Consider the following 24,247-nt stretch of genomic DNA (forward strand, 5'->3'; position numbering starts at 1 on the left):
TTACTGTAACTGATCATTTGACAAAGATCGAGAGCCAGCCAGTTGGATTTACTGCTTCTGGCAAGTACTAGAATTCAGCTATTCTGTGCTGTAAACAAGTGCTTTAACAGCCTGGAGAACAGGAAACCCATAGGTCCATTTAACTAAACATCATACTAGTATTTCAAGGTCAGCAGGGTACATGGATCATATAACCCCAACCCTGTGTACAGGATTCTCATGTCCCTTGGAGATCACCACAAATCTTTGGTTCGCACCATTGCCCCACAATATGGTAGCACAAATGTGGACACTGTCCTCAGTCCCATCACTCTGAACATCCCAGCCAAGTCCAAGCTATGAAGAATTAGGGACAACCAGAATGGATCCGGGTTTTGTGAAGCCCGAAGACCACACAATTTGGTGGCAGGGCATGGTTCCTTCTTTAGGAAAAATAATACAGAAGTGCAAATAGTGAGTTGTTAGAGATAATAAGAGGAATGACAATAACTTTAAAAATGTTAAATGATGATAAATATACCATAAACAGTACATTATCCAAAATACACCAGAATTTTAGAATTAACTAAAATGTCCCCCCCCCTTTTTTTTTTTGCTGTGTACTTTTTGAGTGTCCTTTCGTATGATAATGAGGGTGTAACATTCCCTAGGAGACATAGAAAGACCATCCTGCCTTGCTTTTAGGAGTAGTTGATCAGGATTGCTTTTCTATTTTTATTGATTGCTTAGAAAAATACTGTTTGACGTCACAAGTTGTTGCTGATCATGAAATTACTAAGATATCTTCCTTATGTTTTATTCTACTACTGAAGTTTAAGATTCAGAAGGATTTTCCTTAACTTTGCTTCTGGATTTATCTGTTTCCATTCTTGTTACTCTTTCATTAACCATAGATCTCCAGTTTGGGAGAAACAATATCTAATCATACTATGGTATCAGCTGTGGTCCTGGGCTATCCTATCACCACAGCAGTTGGACTGGCAAAGTGGAAGCAGTGTGTTACAAGAAGTTACTAGTATACTTGGACAGCTAGCAATATCTATACAAGGAAGATACTACAAGCAGCATTAGGATATCCCATTAATCATAAATCAAGTATATCCTCATCTCTAGATTTGTCTGCTCCCGGCAATCATTGGCCACAGCTTATGCTCATATGTTCTTCTCTTTCCTCTTCCCCATCCTATCCTGGGACTGCCTCCACGTGGCTGACACACTTTTACAACACTTCCATAGGGCCCTCTAGTTAAGATGCTCAGATTACAGGCTCAAGAGACCTAGACCCAGATTGAAGGAGGGGAGAAATTTTTCTTACCATGTCTGAGTTCAGATTTTTTTAAGTTTGTTGACAATGGGAATGTATAATCTCTTTTACCAACAACTCATTCCCAGTTGTGGGAATGTGGCATTACCATAATGGCCTAACAGGACAACATTTTCAGAAGACACCTGGCTAAGATCATTGTCAGCAAGCAGCTCTTGGAACAGGTTGGGATCTATTTTCACTCACAGATGAAAGGCCTCATATAGACTTGGACCACAAGGATTTTTGCCTGGCAAATTTAAATAGATAGAACCATAATGTAATTTCAGCTATAAAACTTTCAATTGAGTACACACAAAATATTATAATGATAATTAATGTAACTTTCTGGTATGTGCCCTAAGTTAGTTGACTATAAAATATATGCTTGAGTAAGTGGCTCAGTTAACTTGCTTTATGAATTTATTGATTATGAGCCACTTCAATGTGGAGCTTAGGCTGACAGAGTCGATTCCTTTGGCTTCAGAAGAGTCGATCTCTGGCTATTTTTCTCATTGGTCAGATGTTAAGGCCACTTTTCCTCTAGAGCCACTCCTGGCTCACAATAGTCAAAGCAACTGTTTTCAAATATAAGAATTCTTGTTGTGTAAAAAGTGGAGTGTTTGTCAATTTCATCTAAGAGAAGAATAAATTGCATGGAGCATGAAATGCCTGCCTCTTCAGAGATCATGAGAAATATTGGGGAGGAGAAAGAGGGAGAGAAGGAGAGAAAGAGGAGAGGATGGGGAGGGGAGAGACCGAGAGCACTCCTATTCACTGCTCAACTCCTCAGATACCCTCAATGGTTGGGGCTGGGCCAGGCACAGCTGAAAGCCAAGAGCTCAGTCTGGGTCTCTCATATTGGCGGCAGGGACTCAACCATTTATGTCATCACCTTTGGCTTTCCAGGAACCCAGGTACTTCTACATGGGATAGGGCATCTCCAGTGGCATCCTAACTACTAGGTCAAATGCCCAGTGCTGGCTTTGTGTTTTGCAAGGGGGAGTCTACTTTGCCTGTTTGTTAAAGAAAAGAAAAGGCCATGCTTCTCAATACTTGCATTTAAATAAATTGAAAATAAATGTTTTCAAAGTCTCAGTTGAGAAATTGGATTAAGAATGCTGTTTCTCTGTTTGACATGAACCTTCCACTACATGGAAGTGGACTTTACATCTGCATTTTATTTTTAGTGAAATTGAAGCCCAGTTCTTGTTTCCTCATGGGAGCAAAGACAAGGCACCGTTCAAAGTCATGGGAGGATTGCGATAAAGAGTGAGGTCACAAATCTGCACTGGCTTTCATTGTTAATAATAATTCTATCTGTGGGTATTCTTTTAAGCACTAAGCCAACTGGCAAATTTTATATATTATTCAGTCACAGAATTCTTACATTTTGGGAAAATAAATTAGAAAATCATAGACATGATTTTCTAAAGATTAAAAAAAAAAAAAAACCATAGGACTCTTTATTGGAATGAAAACTACCTTGCAGTTTAGAGTGAAACCAAGAAGTATGGACTCACCCACCCCACCTGGATGCCCAATAGCCCTCACGTGGTCTCTTCTCCCACCTGCTTAGAACCCTAATTATTGGTGGGTAAAGAAGAGGTGCCTGACCTGATACAGCACTTGAGGGAAGATGGGTAGGTAAAGGTGTAGGAAGGAGTCTGGCCCCTGACAATAGCATTTTAGGGCATGGATGATTCACAACCTTTCTGGGAAAGAAATATCAGTGTTTCCTCTGAGTTCTGTGAGTTCTCCTACTGGAAAATAGAAACACTGGCATCTTTTCTTCCTCTGCTTACGTGTGTGTGTGTGTGTGTGTGTGTGTGCATGTGTATGTAGTACTGATGTTGGTATCCATGACAGAGATTACTCATTCTCTGTTGAAAGGAGAAGAGACACTTAACAGTTCTTCCTTCTTTAAAAGAAAATTGCACTCTATTTTTCTTTGCTTTATTTGGGTTTGAGTCATTTTTCAGTTGAATGAGTTGGGCACAGTCTGTTTCTCCCATGAACAAATAAAAATGTCCTCTTGATTTGAGATTATATAATTGACTATAATAGCTCATGAAATGTTTGGAAAGTTAAAGTTAGACTTCTGGCTTAAGTTTAGTTTTTTATTCAGAAATTCTCTACAAACTGATTCTAAGAAGACGTTTTGGGTGCAATTTGGGAAACAAAGTAGTGTGTAAGTGGAAGCTTATTAAAATATACTTTGTAGTTTCTCCTTGAAATTTCTTCTGAGAAAAAAATTTTAATAGTTCTCTAAAATTGAGTTGGAGGATCCTGAATCCTATATTTTCCTACCAACAGTGAATCTTCAGTTCAGTCTTTGTATTTAGCTATTTATGTAGCTTTTCCCTAAAAGAATGTACAATGAAATATTTGCCATGGCCGCATCCATGGACCCGCAGCAGTGGTACTGGTCTTATTATCATAAAGCTCTTCTAGGCTTTGTATGCTGATCTAAAACACTGAACATGCACATGTGGACTTTCACATTATCCTGCACCCTGGGACTTCATGCTCAATAATTGAGATAAGGAAAGAATGTTCTTTGGATCACTATGACTTATTAGGGTCCTGTCCAAAATCTTGTACATGCCTGATAAAGTTAGTGGAATGCTGGGGTCTCTGCAGTTTTGAAAGAATGTGACTTGTTGAGCAATTCAGCTGTTAGCTCTAATCCCCATCTATGCAGAGCTGTAAGATTAGGACTTACAGACACGAAGCTGTATATACAGACTACCTCTGATTAAGTCACAAAATTTCAGAATATAGAAGGAAATGGAACAAGAAACAGAAATCTATTTAAGAGTGGTACCTGTGGATTATCAGACTGTGGTTGCTTCTCATTCACTTTTTTCTTTTGCATGTTCAAGTTTACAATGATGCAAATATGTATTTGTAAATACCGAAATGGCTTAATTTCATAAAAATTGGAATAGATGGTACCCTCATCTATTACATCTATTACTATCTTAAAGTAGGGCCATGATAAACAAGAACCCCGAATGAACATTGCTCAAGAGTGTGTCCCTCTTGTCATATGTCTGTGACACTTTTGGGCTTAAAAATATGCTCATAACAAGTGAGTAACCTGCTGTTGGTAAGAAGAGCCAAACAACTAGAAATACAATGATATGCACCCAGTAGGGAAGAAGAGGTGCAGAATGATTGTTTAATATACATTGAACATCTGCATCAAGCCTCCCTTCTACCACTGTCGGGGGCCTCTTCAGCCTCTTTTCCTCCAATGTTACTTCCGTCTTTTCCCTAAGTATCAGTGCTGATATGTTAACAGCATGTTACATGGCACACACGTTTTGGTCAGGGAGAGGAACAGTAGGACAATTTTGCTTGGATATTTATAGTCAACATCAGTGAATCCTCTGGGAGGTTCTTGGCCATGCAGTAGAGCTTTAGGGCAGGCTAACGAGGTTGTAAGACCTGATATTGGCACATGAGAGAACCAGAGAAGAGAATGGCAAAACCGAGAAGTGAAGTTTGTTTTCTGCACTCTCCTGCCATCTTCCCGCCCTTTTTATTTATTTATTTTTTAATGTTGGTTTCCTTCCCCTGCCTCCTCTCCTGGCTGCCTTTTGGTTGGTCCAAGTCCTACAGTAACACTCCATAGAATGTACTCACCCCCAAAGAGCTCCCTTCCCTTCATTTTCCTTTTATTCCTTTCTCTCTGTCCTTTGCTTTTTCCTCATCAAATATATGCATACATTTCATGATGTATTAGACTGAAAACATTGAAAAGTTTGAGTATCATAATTGTGGCTCCTTTATACAGCTGATATTTGGAACTTCTTGTTTTGTACAGTTCAGGGGAGAGAGTATGTGACATGACCTGCTAAATTAGCCAGCACCCAGCCCGCCTGATATGCATGTGTGCTTGGCCAGGGTCACTTCCTGGCTGTCCATGGCATTTGGTGAACAGCCAGACCAGTGCAGGAGGTTCAGGGCTCAGAGACATGAGTGGGTGCATTGCATGAGGTCCAACCTTGGAGAGAAGGGAGGTCTAAACTTTTCTGCAGTTGTGGTTTAGACACACACAGGTATGACTCTGATGGGACTGAAGGTCCCCAAAGGGTCTGGGATGAGCATGGGCTCCCAGCCAAAGCTAAGAGGATCACTGTAGTCTGGCAGCATGGGAAGAGGCTGTGGCTCTTGGAGCAGAATCCAAGGACCCAGACCCTCATTTGCTGTCTGTTCCCCAAGCTGTGTTCAAAGAAAAGTGTGTGTTACTGTGGATGTTCTTGGACAAAGCAATGATCATAAACAGGAATGTGTGTGTGTGTGGGGGGGGATGTTTGAGTGGGGGTGAGGCAGGGGGGTAGGTGTGTAGAGGAGGTTGGGGACAGTCCTGTGAATAGTAGGGTGGCTACTGACTATACTTCAGACCAGGCCACGGAGGAGCAGATATCAGGGTGGGGGTCTGCATCCATCAGGTGGGAATACAGACAGCACCAATTTCACAGTTTTGTGTAAACTGAATGATTAATGCAAGCACAGCATTGAGCACACACTGCACAAGTGAAATGGTAATCAGAGCTTAATGTAATTAGCTATTATTATTTATCAGGGTTTCTTTCGTGACATTCCTTTATTTTATCTGCTTATTGTCTAATAATTTTCAAGTGGTTACAGGGTTTAATCTTACATAATGTGACAAAATACGCTTGGCCCTATTTTTGTTTTGAAGTAGAGAAATTCTGTTAGATTAAACCTGAAGTGAGATGAACTTGAGTGAAGTTTTAAAAAATAATTATGTCTCAAAGTTGAATTTTTACTGAATAAAAAATTGGGCACTAATGTCATTCTTTGCTTTAGGAAGATTGTGGGAATAACTAATAACACTTGAGGAGGTTAATATACCATTGAAAGTAGTAATTTTAACAGTTTTGAACTCCTGTTCAAAAGATATAATTGGAAGAATTTTCAATAGACATCAGTCTTTATTTCTTAGGAAATTACAGTGATTGAATTAACTGCAGGCAGCCTCTTATTATTACTTGAAGATAATAGGAATCTGTTGAGGGTTAGTGTGGAAAAATGAATGATACATGTTCTATTAAAGACTCCATAGTGGGAAAAACTTTTTTTTTTGCCACTCGGTATTGCCATAATTTATTTATTCAAGGCATAATCTTCAATGCAGGTTCCTTTATAGTATTTGGCCTAAAAACTAATTCCAATGAAGAATGAGAATAATGCTTTTCCTAGGATTAAAGCATAGATTTTCTTTTAAGGGAGTGCATAAAATGCTAATTCAAGAGGAAATGTTAAACTTGAAGAACTCTGTGCACATAGAAAAGAGTTCAGTTCCTTCTTTGATTTTTTTTTTTTTTTAGGACTTTGCCCCCCATTTTCTATGAAATTGAGCACAGACAAGGACAACAATATCACAGTCATTATTCAGGCATTTTAAATTACTCTTTTACTTTGAAACAAGATATTCGAATCCTGGAGTGTTAGGGAAATTGTGCATGGATGAAGCAGTAAATGGATTTTGATTTGTCATCTCAGCCTGAGGCTTTCAGGAGGTGGTAAAGTGGTTTTTATCTGTGGAAAATAACAGCCAATTTTCTTCAAGATCTTCCCAAACTCAGATTGATTCAGATAGTGTATCTGAGTCTAATCCCACCCAGATAAGCATCTGCAGTCATCCTGACCTGGACTTGGGTGGTGTTGCTTTTTAAATTTCAGTGTGACTATAAACATTGTCTGACTTTCTCTTTGCTTAGTAGCCTAGAACTATAGGATGAGAAAACCTGTTTGGGCTCTTGCTGGCTGGAGTGTCTACTTAGAAATTCATGTTATTGGTTGCAACTCAAGTTGCACATGTTGATTCCCAAATTTTGCTTGACTTGACCCTAAACTAAATGTCGCTGGGAATGCAAAACCCAAAGGCAAAAAGAAAATAAGGGAAGTTACCTAATTTTATATACTAAGAAGTTCTGGTAAGAAAGCTGATTACTACATCATGAAATGCTTTTGTTCACTGCTTTGGGAAGTAGAAGGAAGGGGCATTAAAGTCTTGCTCTGGGGAGAAAGGAAGTGCTGATAAGTTATTACTTAAACCAAATTAGACAAAAATAGGAGCAGAAGCCAATGATTTGACATTCAATATAGCTAACATTCATTTACTTTTACACTTTTTACACTGTTTCTGGTTTAGCTATTGTAATTTCAAATTATTATAGTTTGAAAATATTTAGATGAAACATAACATACTACCTTGTAGTATAGTACAGCAAAATAAAAACTAAGTCATAGAGTTTGGACAATGGGCAATATGGGGCACAGAAAAAGAGTATCTAGATTTATTTGACATGCAAATAGAGTTTCTGATGTTAGGGTGAGATGTGCATTCCTTCTGCACTTATATTTTGGCTATGGAAACAGTCTTACTGATCATGGGAACTTGGATACATTTCCATTTAAAAAGAGAAAATAATTAAAGAAAATACCTGTCTGGGTGGCAGTGCAAATTGAAAAAATAATCCATTTTTAAAGGATGTTGTGAACTATAAACTGTGACATGAAATTCACTTCAAAAGGGGGCAATTATTAAGTGTTATTAAGGATTCAAAGAAAATATTAATCTAACCTGTTATGTGCTTTGTCTAACCTATAAAAAGAAGATAAGGATTCCAACCTGCAAGTCTCTTTGCCAAAAGTGTTCAATCTGAGCTTGATTCAGAAATCCAGAGTAAAGGATGTTATGCAAAGCAACTGGCCAGCACTCTGTAAATATGTCGGTTACCAAAGATAAGAGGTGATAATAGATGCACAACCATGGCCATGGCTATTCTTGCTTGGATACTGAATATAAGCAAATTAATATAAAACCCTCCAAACTGAGAAGGCAACTGTTGAGACAATTGGGTAAATTTTAACTGAATAATAACTGTATTAGATCATCGTAGCAATTTAAAATTCCCTGCCTGTGATCATTACTGTATAACTAAGTAGAGCAATTGTTCTTAGGAAGTAGATGCTGAAGTATTTAGGGATGAAATGTCTTCATGTCTGCCACTAACCCTCTAATGATTCTGCCAAGTATTTATACAGACAAAGATAAAAAAAAAATCCAGCAGGGCTGGCGCTGTGGCATAGTACATTAAGCCTCTGCCTGTGGTGTTGGCATCCCATATGGGCACTGGTTTGTGTCCCAGCTGCTCCTCTTCCAATCCAGCTCTCTGCTATGGTCTGAGAAAGCAGTAGAAGATGGCCCTTGTGCTTGGGCCCCTGCATCCACATGGGAGTCTAAGAGGAGGCGCCTGGCTTCAGATTGGCTCAGTTCTAGCCATTATAGTCATTTGGGGAGTGAACCAGTGAATGGAAGACCTCTCCCTCTCTCTGTCTATAACTCTACCTCTCAAATAAATAAATAAATAAAATCTTAAAATAAAAACTGGCAACATGTTAATAATTTGGGAATTGAGGTGAAACTATTTGTTCACTGGTAACTCTTCCTACAACTCTTTTTAAAATGGCATTTGAACATTTCCAAGGTCAAAACATTGGAGAAAGATGTGAAAAGTGAAAAAATCAAATACTCAACTAGCTTAGTTCTTAAAATACAGACCTTGGAATATTAGCACATCCTTTTCTGATCATGCTTTCTACCATCTTGTTTTTTTTAAAGATGTATTTATTTGAAAGGCAGAATCTTTCTCTTTCTTTCCCACACACACACACACACACTCCTATCTGCTGGTTCACACCCCAAATGCCCACAACATCCAGGGTAGGGCCAGTTTGAAACCAGGAGCCAGGAGCTCCATCCAGGTCTCCCATGTGGGTGTCAAGGACCCAATCTTTTGAGCCATCCTCTGCTGCCTTTCCAGGCACTTAGCAGGAAGCTGGGTCTGAAGCTGAATTGTGCAGACTTGAGCCAGGCAATCTGATATGGGATGGGGTGTCTCAAGTGGCACTTACCCTGCTGTGCTGCAATGTCTGCCCATCTACCATGTTATTTTACTGTGAAATACAAATGTATAGGTTAAAAAGAGGAAGAATTCAAGTTCTTTAAATTTGCGGTTTAGCTAACAAGTAGGATTATTATTTATTTGAAACATTTTCCCAGAACATTTCAGTGAAACAGAAGTTCTAAATCAATGTGCACATCTTTGGAGGTATTTAAATTCAAGTGAAATTCAGCAGACCCATAGAATGGCAGATGTCCTAAACAGCACTCTGGCCTCAGAATCAGCCCTTAAGGCATTCAGATCTGGCTAAAAAGCCCATGAGAGTATTTCAGGAATGCAAAGTCAAGACACTCTGGCAAAAAAAAAAAAAAAAAAAAAAAAAAGAAAAGAAAAGAAAAGAAAACCTAAATGAAAGATCTCTGTGAGTGAGATCCCAGCGGAAAGAACAGGCCATCAAGGAAAGGGGTACCTTTCTCTGAAGGGAGGAGAGAACTTCCACTTTGACTATGACCTTGTATAAATAAGATTGGAGTTGGCGAATTCGAAAGGCTTCCATAGCCTTGGCAACTCATGACAAGAACCTAGGGTGATTACTGATGCCATAAACAAGAGTGTCAATTGTTAAATCAACAACAGGAGTCACTGTGCACTTACTCCACATGTAGGATCTTTGTCCTTAATGTGATGTACAATGTGAATTAATGCTATAACTAGGATTTTACACTTTGTGTTTCTGTGTGGGTGCAAACTGTTGAAATCTTTACTTAATATATACTAAATTGATCTTCTGTATATAAAGAGAATTGAAAATGAATCTTGATGTGAATGGGATGAGGAAGGGAGCAGGAGATGGGAGGGTTGCTGGTGGGAGGGACGTTATTGGGGGGAAAAGCCACTGTAATCCAAAAGCTGTATTTGGAAATTTATATTTATTAAATAAAAGTTAAAAAAATAAAGTCAAGTGAAATTATGAGGTGGCTCCAAACATTCATGAAAATCTTTTAGTTCCATTTTCCATGAACTTTTTGAAGCCTCTTTGTATATCTTGGGAGATACTCAAAGATTTAGGACAATGTTTAGTTTTATCTTAAAAATCCTTTAAACAGAGACAAGAAGAGAGGAAACTATTTATTTGAGACAGGAAGAAAGGAAGGGGCGGGGGGAGGGGAGAGAGAGAGAGATCCTTTCAGCTAGTTTGATTCCTAAATGCCGGCCAGTGGTCAGGTCTGGGAAAGCTGGGTGTCAGGAATTCAATCTGTGTCTCCCCGTGCGTGGCAGAAACTCGATTATGTGTGCCGTCACTGCTTCCTGCCACGTTCCACATGAGCAGGAAGCTGGAGTCAGGAACTGGAGCTGGTTGTTGAACCCATGTGCTCCAATGTGAGATATGGGTGTCCTAACTAACATCCTAACTATTAAGCAAAAGCTTGTCTCCGCTGTCACATTGTCTTTCAGAAAAAAATCAACTCCAAGGATCTCAGTTTAATGATTTCCTGTTAATTTATTACCTGGGTCGTCGTCTTTTCTGTGAGATCTCTCTTGGAGACAGATTGCATAGTTATCATAATGATTAATTTATTTTGTTGCCTCTTATGGGGTTTGCTGATTTCCTCCTAGTCACTGAGTCCAAGCAGAAATCTCATGGCTTCCTTTCTTGTCTTCTTTTATATAGATCAAAAGCAGTAGAACTGGACCAAGGAACCTCACAACTTTTGGGTATGTAATTGAAAACTGTTCAAAATTAGTTGTTTCTCTTAATGATATTTAAGAGCCAAAGGACTCAGATTCCAATGTGTTATTCTAATTTGTGAGCCAAATTAGAATAGCCTAGGTGTGTTTCTCTAGGCTATGATTTAGGCTGAGGGAACCTAATGATATGGAAAAATTACCAATTACACTTGATCCTCTGGCTTTTTCTTGAAAACACATTCTTGGTGGTGATTTATTTTCGATGAGAGAGCTGTTCAGGGAAGCATCCATTATTTATGGGTTGACTTTTTCTGGTTCTCTCAGGCTGAAGAACACACCATAGCTATTGAAGTACCATAGTACAACTATAATTATAGAGAGAAACTAATTCATAGCAATTGTATAGTTAGATGCCCAAAAGAGAGTCTAGTATTAGGTGCTCTAGTATTAGGGCACTTACCGATCTAAAGCTATTAATAATTAAATTTTGTATATTTAAACATTATAATATGAAAGTAAAATAAACTTATGATGGTTCCACATATAAAGTTCATCTCTAATGATCTAGGCAAGACTGGAGTTACGTGAATACACATGTAGTTCTTCTCATTATTCTTTTGGTTTTCTATTTGCAACTTGATTTAAAAAGATTTATATGTCTAAGCTCCTGATGGGAAGATCCATCCCTACTTCAGTTTAATTCTTTCTTTAAGGTGAAGCATAATTCCAGGCTTGCTGCAGAATGCAAGGGAAGCATTCTCACAGCTATCTATCAAGAGCACTTCATTTGAGACTCTATGGATATAACTGAAGTTAGGGTAATTTCTTAGTCTCAGTGTATTAATTTAAATACTACTATATTTTTCTGTGAGCCAGAGAATAGTAAGAATATTATTCATCTTGTCTGTATATCCTACCACTTCCAATTTTATTGCAACTATCTCTGAAACCTTGTTAGTCATCTTGACTGCTATCATGAAGCAACAGTGAAGTGACTTCACCAATCTAGTTCTCTGATATGTTGCAGGCATAGTTCTTAGTTCAAGTGTGTGTAGTGAGAGCAAAGAGTTCATGTGTAGTTCTCATTCACATGAGCCTCAATTTCTGGCTCTAGGATTATGTTGAGTTCTGTAGATTGCTTGTATAATTATTCTGACATGTTACTCCTGGGCAGTGAATATTGTGAAGTTTTATTAAGTACATTTTGAATACAAGGTTATATTTTCCTACTCTAAAATGAAAGTAGGCTTGCTGTGCCTATGAAAGTCATGTTTTAATTTTAATTTAATGTTACCAAATACCAAGTGATCTTGGGTATCCATGTATTTTTTCCCAGAATAGAAATTTGTGTAGACAAGTCTTCTACCTCTAATAAAGAAACAACTTTAACTCCAAGAAATTTTTGGCTTATTGTAAAGTAAACTCTGTGTTTAAAATCTTGTACTGAAAGTGGAAGAATAGATGACTACATATATTTTCTTCTTTAAGGTTTATAGTTCTTAATAATTAAAGGGAAGTTTGAGAAGGCTCCCTTCCTCCACACAGTCACTCAGGGATGCAGGTGGATGCACGTTCCCCTGCCTTGTGGAATATCATGGCAATTGTTGGTTTCGGGGTTTGCCTTGATGGGGGGAGTGTAGAGTGCTTACAGTCCTCCCCAGGCTCGCAGTGGTGCACGTCACCTCAGCTAAGACCTGCTGACCAAGATGAACCACACAGCTTCTCTTAAATGCATGGGTCTGGAGTTCTTCCTGGGTGTCTATGGAGGAGAGAACCAAATATATACAGAACTAGTAATTTTTTTGATAAAACATACCATTAAATTCTCATATTTGACATCTACCTGCAATAACTTTCCTTCTGAAATCAGTCACATCATAATTTTTTAATGTTTTATTATGCAGGTAAGTTATTTTAATATTTTTAAATTAACTTCACATTTTAAAAACTTCAGCTAGGAATAAATAAAACAAGGGTGGTTGACCAGAAATTAGTGAAAGTACTTTGTATTATATCCAAAAATGGAAACAAAATGGTAATATTTTGACCCTCATATGTCTATACATTTATATATTTTTTGTATTAATAGTATTTTCTTTACAATAAGACCATAACTTGAAATTAAATGAAATTAAATGTAAGTTCAAATACAGAGATGATTGAGTACAGAATCAGTTCAAGGGATATCAAATTAGGAATATGAAACAATTTTATTATCTACAATTTGAACTTTGTTTTTATTTAATATTTAGCTTTCTTTTAAAACCTTTTAATTTTCTGGGAGAGGGAGAGAGAGAGAGAGAGAGAGAGAGAGAGGAGGAGGAGGAGGGAGAGTGTTCTCATTAGCTGGTTCACTCCCCCAAGTGCCTGAGCGCTAAGAACTGAATCCAGAGGTCTCCTATATAAGTGACAGGGACCCAAATACTTGAGCCATCACCTGCCACTTCAGAGTGCAACATTAGCAGGAAGCTGGGGCCGGGAGTGGAGGGTCAGGACTCACACTTCAGCAGTCCACTGTGGGATGTGGGCATCTAGGTGGTGGCTTAACCATGGCATCCGGTACCTGCCCCCATGAGTGAGCTTCTGAACCTTAATCTTATGTTCTTTTCCTTCTTGTCTTCCATGTCTTTATCCTTAATTTTTTGTCAGTACTATGTTTTGAAAAGACTCCTACAGACATTTAAACTCCCTAGTCTTATTGTCAACGTTCATGGTTGATGGATTGAGGATGGAGACTTGACCTACTTAGGGCATCTAGGAGGTGAGCCTAGTGGGAGGTCTTCAGGCCTCTGGGAGCTTCATTCAGAAGGCAGTCTTGCGAGAGGACAGACTGTATGGAATCTAAGAATGCTTCCAGTTTCCTCTGCTTCCCGGGTCACCATGTGCTCTTAGGGGTCCCATGTCCTTCACAGATGCCTAAACCAATGCGGTCACCTACTCTTGGACTAGGACCCTCCAAACTGTAAACAAATAAATCTCCCTTCATAAGGAGTTCCTCTCAGGCATCAGAGTTAACTAATGAAGATCTGACCAACTCAGTCACTTTACTGGTGTATTTCATCAAGCCATATTTTCATATACGACTTAGGAATAAAACAGGTTTTATTTCACCTTCATACTTGACTGTGTGTCTGGCTGGATGTGGAATCCTCTGTGCAAATTTATTTTCACTCTAAACTTCAAAGGCATCACTCAGTGCCCCTCAACCTTTCAATTTGTATGTGAGAAATAGAATGCCATTCTTATTTTTGTTTCCTTATAGATAACATCTTTTTATCCTGTCTGTTAACTTTCAGAATTCTCTGTGTATCTTTGAAATTTCACAAGATGTATTCAGGTATAAACCTTAAAAAACTTGTCTGGGTTTAGCATTTAGTGTTGTAGGAAGGTTTCTTGATTCCTCTCCTTCTCTATGATCTGATTCTTGCTGGTTTGGTTTTTTTTCTTTACCTATTCCCTCCCCCGGTATTTGGGAGGGCCACTACTACCTCCATGTATGCATTGCAGTCACAGCTAAAATCTTACAAAAAAAGACAGCCTCTTGCCTAGTATTTCAAGGAGATTTCCTGATGAGCTTGATTTCATTCATGTATACTTTTCTGAAACGATCATTGCAGCTAAAGAGACAAGTGCTCTGATCTATCTACTTCTTTCCACTTCTATCACTCTGGTCCGAGGTGTTATCATTTCTACTTTGGATCATTATAGTAGTCTCTGTTTTTTTTTTTTTTTTTTTTTTTATCTTTGTTGCTGCCTGTTCCCAATGCTGAAGCCAGAGCTTCAGATCTGTTTGTTCGATCAAAACCCTGTAAAACTTGCCTGTTTCACTTCAAGGAAAACAAATGTCTTCCACCATGGCTTAAAAGACCACCCATGAACTGGAGGCACGATCTGGCCTCCAGTATGCATCTGCTCATCTTTTACCATTCTCCTCCCATCATTCACCCAGTCTTAGCTGTGCTGGCTGCCTACTCGTGGTGTCCCTCATACCTGCCAGTCGCAGCCAGGGGTGTTTGCTTGGGCGCTCTCTAGATCTGGATTTCTCCACACTTGGTAACCAGGTGTCTCCTCACCTCTTGCAAGAGTTTACCCACATGTCAGCTGTTTGTGAGGCTGTGTCTTGCCACCTTTGTAAAACAGCAACCCTCTGAACTATACTTCTCTATTTTATTCTTCGTCATTTATCTCCATCTAATATACTGTTTATTTTAGTTACTACTATTAATTGTTTTCTTACTCCTGTGAAGTGCAAAGCTCATTAGGGAAGGAAATATTATCTATAATGTTCAATATAGTATATTCAGGCCCTAAAACTGTTGGAAGCTCATACTCAGTCAATACATATTTGATGAAAGAATGGATAAGTGAACTGGTGGCCCACCTTGGCCATATGCTGGTTCCTACATTGTAGCCTATGACTGATAGTCCTACAAGGAGGGAAAGAGTAAAAGAAGCCTGTCAAACAAAATGAATAAGTGTCTAAATAAGTAGCCCTTCTGGTGATCACTGAGAAATGGGAACCCCTATAAGAAGGGCATAGAATTAATAAGTGGAAGGAAGCAGCAGGTTCTGAAACCTGACAATAATTTGCTGTTTGATTTTGAATATATGTAATTGTCCTTTGTGTTATAGTCTTTCAATGTTAGGTCATGTGCCTGGAAAAATTATGGGCCAAGTGTTTCTATGATTTCCTTAATAATTTGTTTCTTCTTTTATTTAGAGTTTCTATTGCCACTGGTCAATGTATGAAAATATAAGTTAGATTGGGCAAGGAATATTTTATTATTTTCAAGAGAGCAAGGTTGCAAGATAAATTATCAGGCAATCTCTGTATCTTGTTAAATTTCTTGTTAACTATTTACTTGCTACCAAATGAAATTTTTGGAGTTAAAAATTGCAGGCTCAGTATTTGGCAAATTGAGTGTTGTAATTTGGGAAGTTATTTTTTTGTATCTCATTGTCCCCCTTTCATAATTGTTCTAGATTTCTATCTTATCAATTATTTCCCAAAGAACTAGATTTTGGTTTTGTTGATCCTTTTTATACTTACGTCATTGATTTCTGCTCTTAGCTTTCTTATTGCTTCCTTGGGTTTGTTGTTTTACTATTTTTAAAAGCTCATGTGTTGAGCCCCTTTATATGCTTTTATCCTTTTTTTTTTTTTTGGATAAGTGTATTTGAAGAATGAATTTCCTCCCCAAATGCATGTGTTTTCAATGGTGATAAACTATAAAAATTTTACACTTGATTTCTGTTTTTACCCAACTTATTTTAGTAGTGTGAGATTTAGTTTCTGGACATATAGACTTTTTAAAGCTATGATTTCATTATTAAGTTATATAATTAAAGCATTTTTGCCAGGAATATAATCTGTGTTAAACTGAGATTAGAATTTATTCAGGCTTCCTTAATAATATGGCACTTTGTCAGTTTTTACAATATACAACATGTATTAGAAACGAGTGCTGGTGCTGCGGCTCACTAGGCTAATCCTCTGCCTTGCAGCGCCGGCACACCCGGTTCTAGTCCCGGTCGGGGCGCTGGATTCTGTCCCGGTTGCCCCTCTTCCAGGCCAGCTCTCTGCTGTGGCCAGGGAGTGCAGTGGAGGATGGCCCAAGTGCTTGGGCCCTGCACCCCATGGGAGACCAGGAAAAGCACCTGGCTCCTGCCTTTGGATCAGCGCGGGGTGCCGGCCGCAGCGGCCATTGGAGGGTGAACCAACGGCAAAGGAAGACCTTTCTCTCTGTCTCTCTCTCTCACTGTCCACTCTGCCTGTCAAAAAAAAAAAAAAAAAAAGAAATGAGTATGCATTCTCTGTTTTTCATGTGTAAAGTTTATGGATCCAATAGTCTGAGTTTACTAATTTGTGTCATTTGGATCCTCTGTATATCTGTTTATTCATTGTCTGCTCAAGCTATTAATGTTTTTTTAAAGAATTATTTTATTTATTTGAAAGACAGAGTTACAGAGAGAGGTGGAGACAGAGAGAGAGGTCTTCCATCCGATGGTCCACTCCCCAATTGGCTGCAACAGCCAGAGCTGAGCCTATCCGAAGCCAGGAGCCATGTCTCCCATGTGGGTGCAGGAGCCCAAGGACTTGGGCCATCTTCTACTGCTTTCCCAGGCCATAGCAGAGAGCTGGATCAGAAGAGGAGCTGCCGGGACTAGGACCAGTGCCCATGTGGGATGCTGGCACTTCAGGCCAGGGCTTTAGCCCGCTGTGCTGCAGCGCCGGCCCCCAAAAGCTATTAATTGTTGAGAGAGGTATGCCATAGACTTCAACTGCACTTGCTGTTATTTGTCTCCAGTTGTGAGATTCATGATTTCTTGATATATTTTAAGACAAAATATTTATGTGTTTATGAAGGCTATATTTTCTATTTTTTTGGAAATCAATAATATATTTTTCCATTTTGTGTATATAATGTATGTATAATAATTTTTTGAAATACTTTAATCCAACAACATAAGATTTCAAATACATTAGAAGGAATTCATCAATGTATAAGACTTTGTTGAGGGTTTGGCGCTATGGCTCAGTGGGTTAATGCCCTGGCCTGAAGTGCTGGCATCCCATATGGGTGCAGGTTCGAGACCTGGCTGCTCCACTTCTAATAATGCTCTCTGCTATGGCCTGGGAAAGCAGTGGAAGATGGCTCAAGTCCTTGGGCCCCTGCATCTGCATGGGAGACCCAGAAGAAGTTCCTGGCTTCTGGCTTCGGATTGGTGCAGCTCTGGCTGTTGTGGCCAATTGGGGAGTGGACCATTGGATGGACGACCTTTCTCTCTCTCTGCCTCTGCTCTCTGTGTAATTCTGACTTTCAAATGAATAGATAAATCTTAAAAAAAAAGACTATGTTGATCTGTTAATTTTAATAATGAATATGTAGATTTTTCCATTTGTAAAACTGGCATCTGAAAACATTGGCAGTATTAATTTTTTACATTTTAATCATTGTAACTTTTACTATTTTTTAGCGGATTTTAATAGAACTTTATCAAATGATTATGGACCTCTTTGGTTTATTCCTAAGATTACAGAAAAAAAGCCTCAACATTCCACCATTACCTATGAGACAGAAGAATTAAAGAACTCTGTACTCACTGACAATGGCCCAGGGCCCTCTTTGTTTGGCCATGACAGGAGTTTGGGAAGGGCTTGCCTTTGGCGGAGCATCTTTGCTAAGTGTGGCTGTAGCTGGCGTGACTGCATTGGGGGGTCTGCACCAGGGGAAAGTTTTGCATTCACACCTGGAGACTTGCCGTCTCATGATTTCCGTTTCTGCACAAGGTGCCTCGTTCTCCTGGGCCTGTGCACAAGGTGTGGCTCTTTACAGCACAGCGGTCTGAGTAGTCGGACTTTGTACATGTCAGTCTACTAGAGCACAGGTTCCTCTTTCAGATCTACAATCCTGTGACCTGGAGCCTTCGGGAGCGTATACTTTGCAAATAAATGTATCTACTTAAACATTTGTTATGTTAAAAGTTTTTCAAATAGCAGCGTGGAGCAAAGGAAAAAAAAATGATTCTTTTGTATTTTGATGACAGGATTTTAAGGTCAGATGAAGTTATCTAGGGCAGGGAGTGAGAGGCAGGTGCATATGCAAGCCGAGGGTGAGGAGGTGGGTCTAGTTCAGTGTGTAGGTGAGGTGTGAGTGAGAAAGTGAGTATGTAATAAGGAGAATGGGTGAACCACAGGAAGCTAGGTGGACCACAGGAGGCTGGATGGAAAATAAAAAACCATTGGCTGTACTTAATTAAGAGCAAGATTAAAGCAACCCAAAGACAAATGGAAAATCACACATTTACTCCATAGAAGGGTGGAAATACAAAGTGCATGTGTTCAGAGAAAGGTGAACTAAAGTGGCTGGTCAAGCACAATCTGTAATTTTTGTAGTTCTCAGGATTTTATACAATAAGGTAGTCTGAATTTAAAAACAAAAAGCAAACATTTCATTGAGAAATAAATGCAAAATTTTCTTCTGTAAAACTTAGATATCTTGGCTTATGATTCCAATAGTTTAAAAAAAATGCTCTACTGAAATCAAGAGAATGTTAAACTGAGGAATCTGATGTTTTAATCTTACCTAAACTGAATGCTGTACTTACCTGTTCTTCCACTAGGTGTCTCTTTGCATACATGTTATGATTCTCAAGAAAGCCGATGGATTCTTGAAAACATTAACTTAAGTGGATTGTGTGAACAGATATCTCGGTTCTGGGAATAGTTAAGAATGACTTTAATTTAGCAATTTTTCCTAAAAATTAAAAAGGTGTATCTTGGCTTCATCTCTCATTCTTGCTTTAGAAATTTAGGAGAGGGGCCAGTGCTGTGGTCTGCCTTCGGTAGCGCCAGCATCTCACATGGGCACTAGCTCAAGACCCGGCTGCTGCACTTCTGATCCAGCTCCCTGCTTATGTGCTGGGAAAGCAGTAGAAGATGGCCCAAGTGCTTAGGCCCTTGTGCCCATGAGGGAGACATGGAAGAAGCTCCTGGCTTCAGCCTGGTCCAACAGGCATTTGGGGAGTGAATTGGTGGATGAAAGATCTCTCTCTATCTCTCTCTCTCTCTGGCTCTCTCTCTGTCTCTCTCTGTCTTTCTGTAACTCTACCTTTAAAATAATAATAAAAAAAGAATTTAGGAGACCCAGAAGTGTCAGCGAATGATATATTGAGACCCCTTTGCCCATATTGGTGGCAGGATGGTAGGGATGGAAGCCTTAGATTCAACAAGCTTCCCTTTGAGGAGTCCAGCCAGAAAGTAGCCCATGTTCTTTCTCGATGGCATTTTGGCAAGGATATACAATTCCAAAACAAAGTGCACTTGGCTCTCCAGTGTCTCCTGCTGGGAGGTATGGGTGTTGCTGGCCTGATCCTTCAAAACTACTCAGTGGCAGCTGATCTGTGATTCCACATGGAACCGTGGGATGTCTCTGAGAATTGCCCACAACTGGTAAGTAGTCTACCCACAATAATTTGTCCTAAAGTTGAGGCAGGATCAATAAAATCAGCAGGTATTTATGAGGTGCCTACTGTATGCCTGACTTGGAGTGTCTATGAGAATTATGGGGCTTATTCATTTTAGAAGAGGTGCAGAAAAGTTAATCATGCTGGTAAGTTGAAAAGGCAGAGATTAGTCTAAGAGACAGCACTGCAATGATCAGTGGGCCCTGGGCTTGGAGTTTGAAGACCTGAATTCAAATTCTGGCTTTATGCTTTGCAAGCTCTGTAGACTATTTACCTGATGTTTGTGTCAGTTTCTCCATCTCTAAAAGTATAGGTAATATACTTTCCAGAGCCAATGTGAAGAGAGAAACCGGTTCGTAAATAATTCTGCAAAATATCCTATTCCAATGGGCTCCAAGAGCAAGTGCCCATTTTTGATAAAAGTGTCTTTCCTGTGATTATGCACAGCTGTAAGTTTCCATATGGCCTCTACCTTTCTTGTCTGACTAGATTTGGTAACTACCATTGCAAAATTAAGAGGTTCATGAAAAAGATATTTCCTAATGAAAGAGCTAGCCAGACAAAAGAATTTCAGCTCCAATTTACAGAGCAATGAGTGTAAACCACTGGAAGATTTTGTAATTATTTCTCTTTTTCTGACTTCCTTCTAACCAGTGATGCTTCCCTACAGAGACCCCTGTTAAATGGGGGTTTATCTGTCTACTCACGAGGGTGGGAAGGGGGTTCAGTCGAATGTTGTCTGGCAAGGCTCAACTGAAGTGACTGGCTCCTCAGAGCACTGCACACGTTGTCTGGCTGTCATTGAGCAGAAAAAGCATATCATCTCCCATAGAGAAATACATGGGGTCGTTGTTCAAGTGGACAAATTTAGGGACACAAATTCTAGCAAGATGAGGGCTATCCATCGTTCTCCATACTTGTCTGGTGCATCCTCTCTCACTTCAGAGTGCTGGAGTTGAGTGAGCTTAGCAATCAGGTGTTATTTGGGGGCCACCCTGGAGGGAAGCATGGTGTGCTCATGGACAGGCTGTAGTGGGCTGAATATCTCGCCTCAGAGATACCAGCGTGTCCTCTGGCCTCATTATGGGCCTGCTTTTCCTTTCCTTGCATGACTTATAGCTCGGAACTAGTGCAAACTGGTACAAACTGTTGAATGCCATCTTGGAGTTTCAAAATTAAACCCTTGCACCAGCTAGTTTGATATTAGAATGGCTGGATCCTCGAAATTCTTTGCATCTGGAGTCGGTAAAGAAAGATGCAGCTGAGATTATAAGTTTTATCTGAGTTGGTGAACAAGGGTTGCCACTAAGTCTCTCTCTCTCTCTCTCTCTCTCTCTGCGTGTGTGTGTGTTTGGGGTGGAGGTGCAGCTTGTGTACTTTGCCTTGCCTATTAAGTAACTCGAGCCACAGAAAGTCTGTATGCCAGCACTATTCTGGAGGGCCAGCAGGAACCAGTGCTCACCAAGCAGTGTCCTGGAGCTTAAGGCAGCCGTGGGACAAAGTCAACTCCATAGAAATAGGTTCTTGTGCTTTTCTGTGCATCTACTCACTTGCACATGCTGGTAAAGGCAGAGGGCCTTGACTGAGAGCAACCCTGTCCCTGTGCCAGAGCTGGGGTGCAGCAGGTGGTAGGTCCAAGCTTGCCACAGCCTGGGGGTATGCTGTGGGTGAAGACTGAGACCTCAGGAGCTACAGGCTCCTGAGGCAGGGAGGACAGGTGACCCCTACAGAGGTTCTTTCTCACAGACACAGAGGGGCAAGGTCAAAAGCCATTTGCCTCTAGTTAGGCTCTTCCAGGGGGGTAAAAAAATATTTTTTCCCATCACTTTCAGTTTGCCACCTGGTTATTACTATGCTAAAATGGTCTTCTGGGAGCAAAGATTGACACCATCATCTGAGAGAAGGTTATTCTCTTCTTTAGATTTGTGAATTCTGTGTCTGAGCCTTGACTGTCAGGAGTGACAGCTTATGTGGGATGCTCGAAGGGAGAGGAAGGAAGGAGCCTGCCAATGTCCTCAGATGATGTTACAGCATTTCAATGGTGTTGAGAATAAAGTAATTTTAAGCATCATCATTTCTCTGCTTTAAAAAAGCTGTAGTTCTTGAAACCATCTGTCAATTCATCGTCTCAGTGGAGAGACGGCAGAAAATAAATGCAGCAAATGGGTAGAATAGAGAACAACAAAGGAAAAGCAAATGAAAGAGAAAGAATGCATTTTTTTAAAAGCAAGTAGAAAATGTGCTGGAATCAGGGTGGTAGAGCTTAAATTAAAAAGAAGAAAAATTGAAATAAGATAGTGCCATTTCCTCCTTCATAAATTCCCTGTAGAAAGTAGCGACCCCAGACCACCCTCTCCACACTGCATCTCTGTGCACACACTACTGGGGACAACATCTGGCATGTTGTTTACTCCTCTCCTGCTCCCCCTTGATGAGACAGGTCTCTACTAATTGGCAAAACTACTGGGTATTTCATGTCCCTTTCTTTTTAAGTAGGGGCAAAGATCAATTTTCTCTTCTGCTTTCATGGTGTTGCTGTGATGGGCTTCCCTTAGCAGAGATGCGAGCTTATCCACAGCTCCTGTGGCAGGTGAAGAGAGCACATTTGTTGCCACATGGATTACTCGCTCCTTGATGATGGCAACTTCTGCTCCAAGAGGCGCCAGTCTTTCCTGTTTGCTTCTTCAGCTCTGGTTTCTAGATTCAGAATAAGGCACATTGTTTGCCCGTGTTGCTGGACTGTCTATAAATCCTAAGTGACTCGTAGGAGTTCTGTGAAAATTAAAGGAAATCATACAGGAAACACAACACATGCTCAATAAGTGGTAGCAACTACCTAGAATGGGCATAATCACCTAGAAACACCTTTGTAATACAAAGCTGTTCTTCCTGCAGGAATTAGTATGCAACTAAAGGGTTTGAGTAAGTGTGATAACGGATTTCATCCAATAAAATAGCTTTCACACTTCAAGGTTGGTTGAGTTCCCTGGCAGGGTCTTCCAGTGATCGTTGGGTCCTTGTTACAGAGGTTAAGAGAATTGTTTTCTCAGTCATACTTTAGTTATCTTCTTTAAAGAACAATTCTTTAAAACCTCACAACATGCAATATAGCCAGATAGTTTCACAAACTTTAAGTTTGTGAAATAAAGTAAAATAAAAGATGTTTGTAAAAAGCTCTGCAACTAAAAAGTGGAAAACAAATTTTATTATCAAATGAATAATAAAGTTAATTTCAAAGAAGAGATTTTCTTTAATATGTACTAATGAAGAATCTTTCTGTTTGTGTTCCTTTTTTTTTTTTTTTTTTTGGACAGGCAGAGTGGACAGTGAGAGAGAGTCAGAGAAATGTCTTCCTCTACCGTTGGTTCACCCTCCAATGGCCGCTGCGGCCGGTGCGCTGCAGCCGGCGCACCGCGCTGATCCGAAGCCAGGAGCCAGGTGCTTCTCCTGGTCTCCCATGCAGGTGCAGGGCCCAAGGACTTGGGCCATCCTCCACTGCACTCCCAGGCCACAGCAGAGAGCTGGCCTGGAAGAGGGGCAACCGGAACAGAATCCAGTGTCCTGACCAGGACTAGAACCCAGTGTGCTGGCACCGCAGGCGGAGGATTAGCCTATTAAGCCGCAGCGCCGGCCTGTTTGTGTTTCTGATGCAAACAATAATGCATGCTATTAAGTTGGGGGCATTCTAACAATTTAGAAGTTGTTTGGTAAGTTAGTTAGGTCAGAAATATGGACTCCAGTCTATGTAATTTTAAAACCAGAAAATAAACCAAGAGTATCAAGATGAAGCAAAATATTCTGTTGAAAAGAAGGCTAGTACAATTGATTTTTCTTTTAAAACTAAGAAAAAAAATCACTAAAGGATGTTATAGGAGTAACAGGTCAGAACTGACTGTTTTGGTTATTCCTTAATAGACATTAAAATCTTCGTAATGGTGCAATAAAATGAACACCATGCTTAATGTTTTAAAGGCTGGAAATTTGTTATGATTTTTGTGTAGAAATGACTTTCCAACTATGTTAAATATGAGCTAGATTTATCCTCTGTTTTACAGAGCCTTGTATGAGAGCAACTAGAAAATTTAAAACCTACAAATTAACTCATAACTTTCTAATCCTCTACAGTTAAAAATAATACTGGCCAAAATTCCTTATCAAGGTAAATCAAATAACTGCTCTTCCTTCTTTTAAGTCTTTTACTTGTATGTACCTTTCTTAAACTGAAAATCTCAGAAGGTTGTGAATACTAAAAAATTGCAACGTCTTAGAAACTTTGCCAGCATCGTTAATTTTTCATGAGGTGATCTTATTGTGTGCTTTAAATATATTTTCATCAAAACCA

General features: G+C 39.6%; 1 protein-coding gene across 10 annotated transcripts in view; it reads left to right on the forward strand.

Moving 5' to 3' along the window:
• IPCEF1 (interaction protein for cytohesin exchange factors 1) overlaps positions 1-24,247 on the forward strand; it is a 242,684-nt gene that overhangs the window by 99,359 nt on the left and 119,078 nt on the right. For all 10 annotated transcript variants that reach the window (XM_008263713.4, XM_051854213.2, XM_051854215.2 and 7 more), the window contains exon 2: positions 10,922-10,965. The gene's annotated coding sequence lies outside the window, so the exon portion shown is untranslated. The remainder of the gene's footprint in view (positions 1-10,921; positions 10,966-24,247) is intronic.

The sequence above is a fragment of the Oryctolagus cuniculus genome, chromosome 5 (assembly GCF_964237555.1).
Source record: "Oryctolagus cuniculus chromosome 5, mOryCun1.1, whole genome shotgun sequence".
Taxonomy (NCBI): Eukaryota; Metazoa; Chordata; class Mammalia; order Lagomorpha; family Leporidae; genus Oryctolagus; species Oryctolagus cuniculus.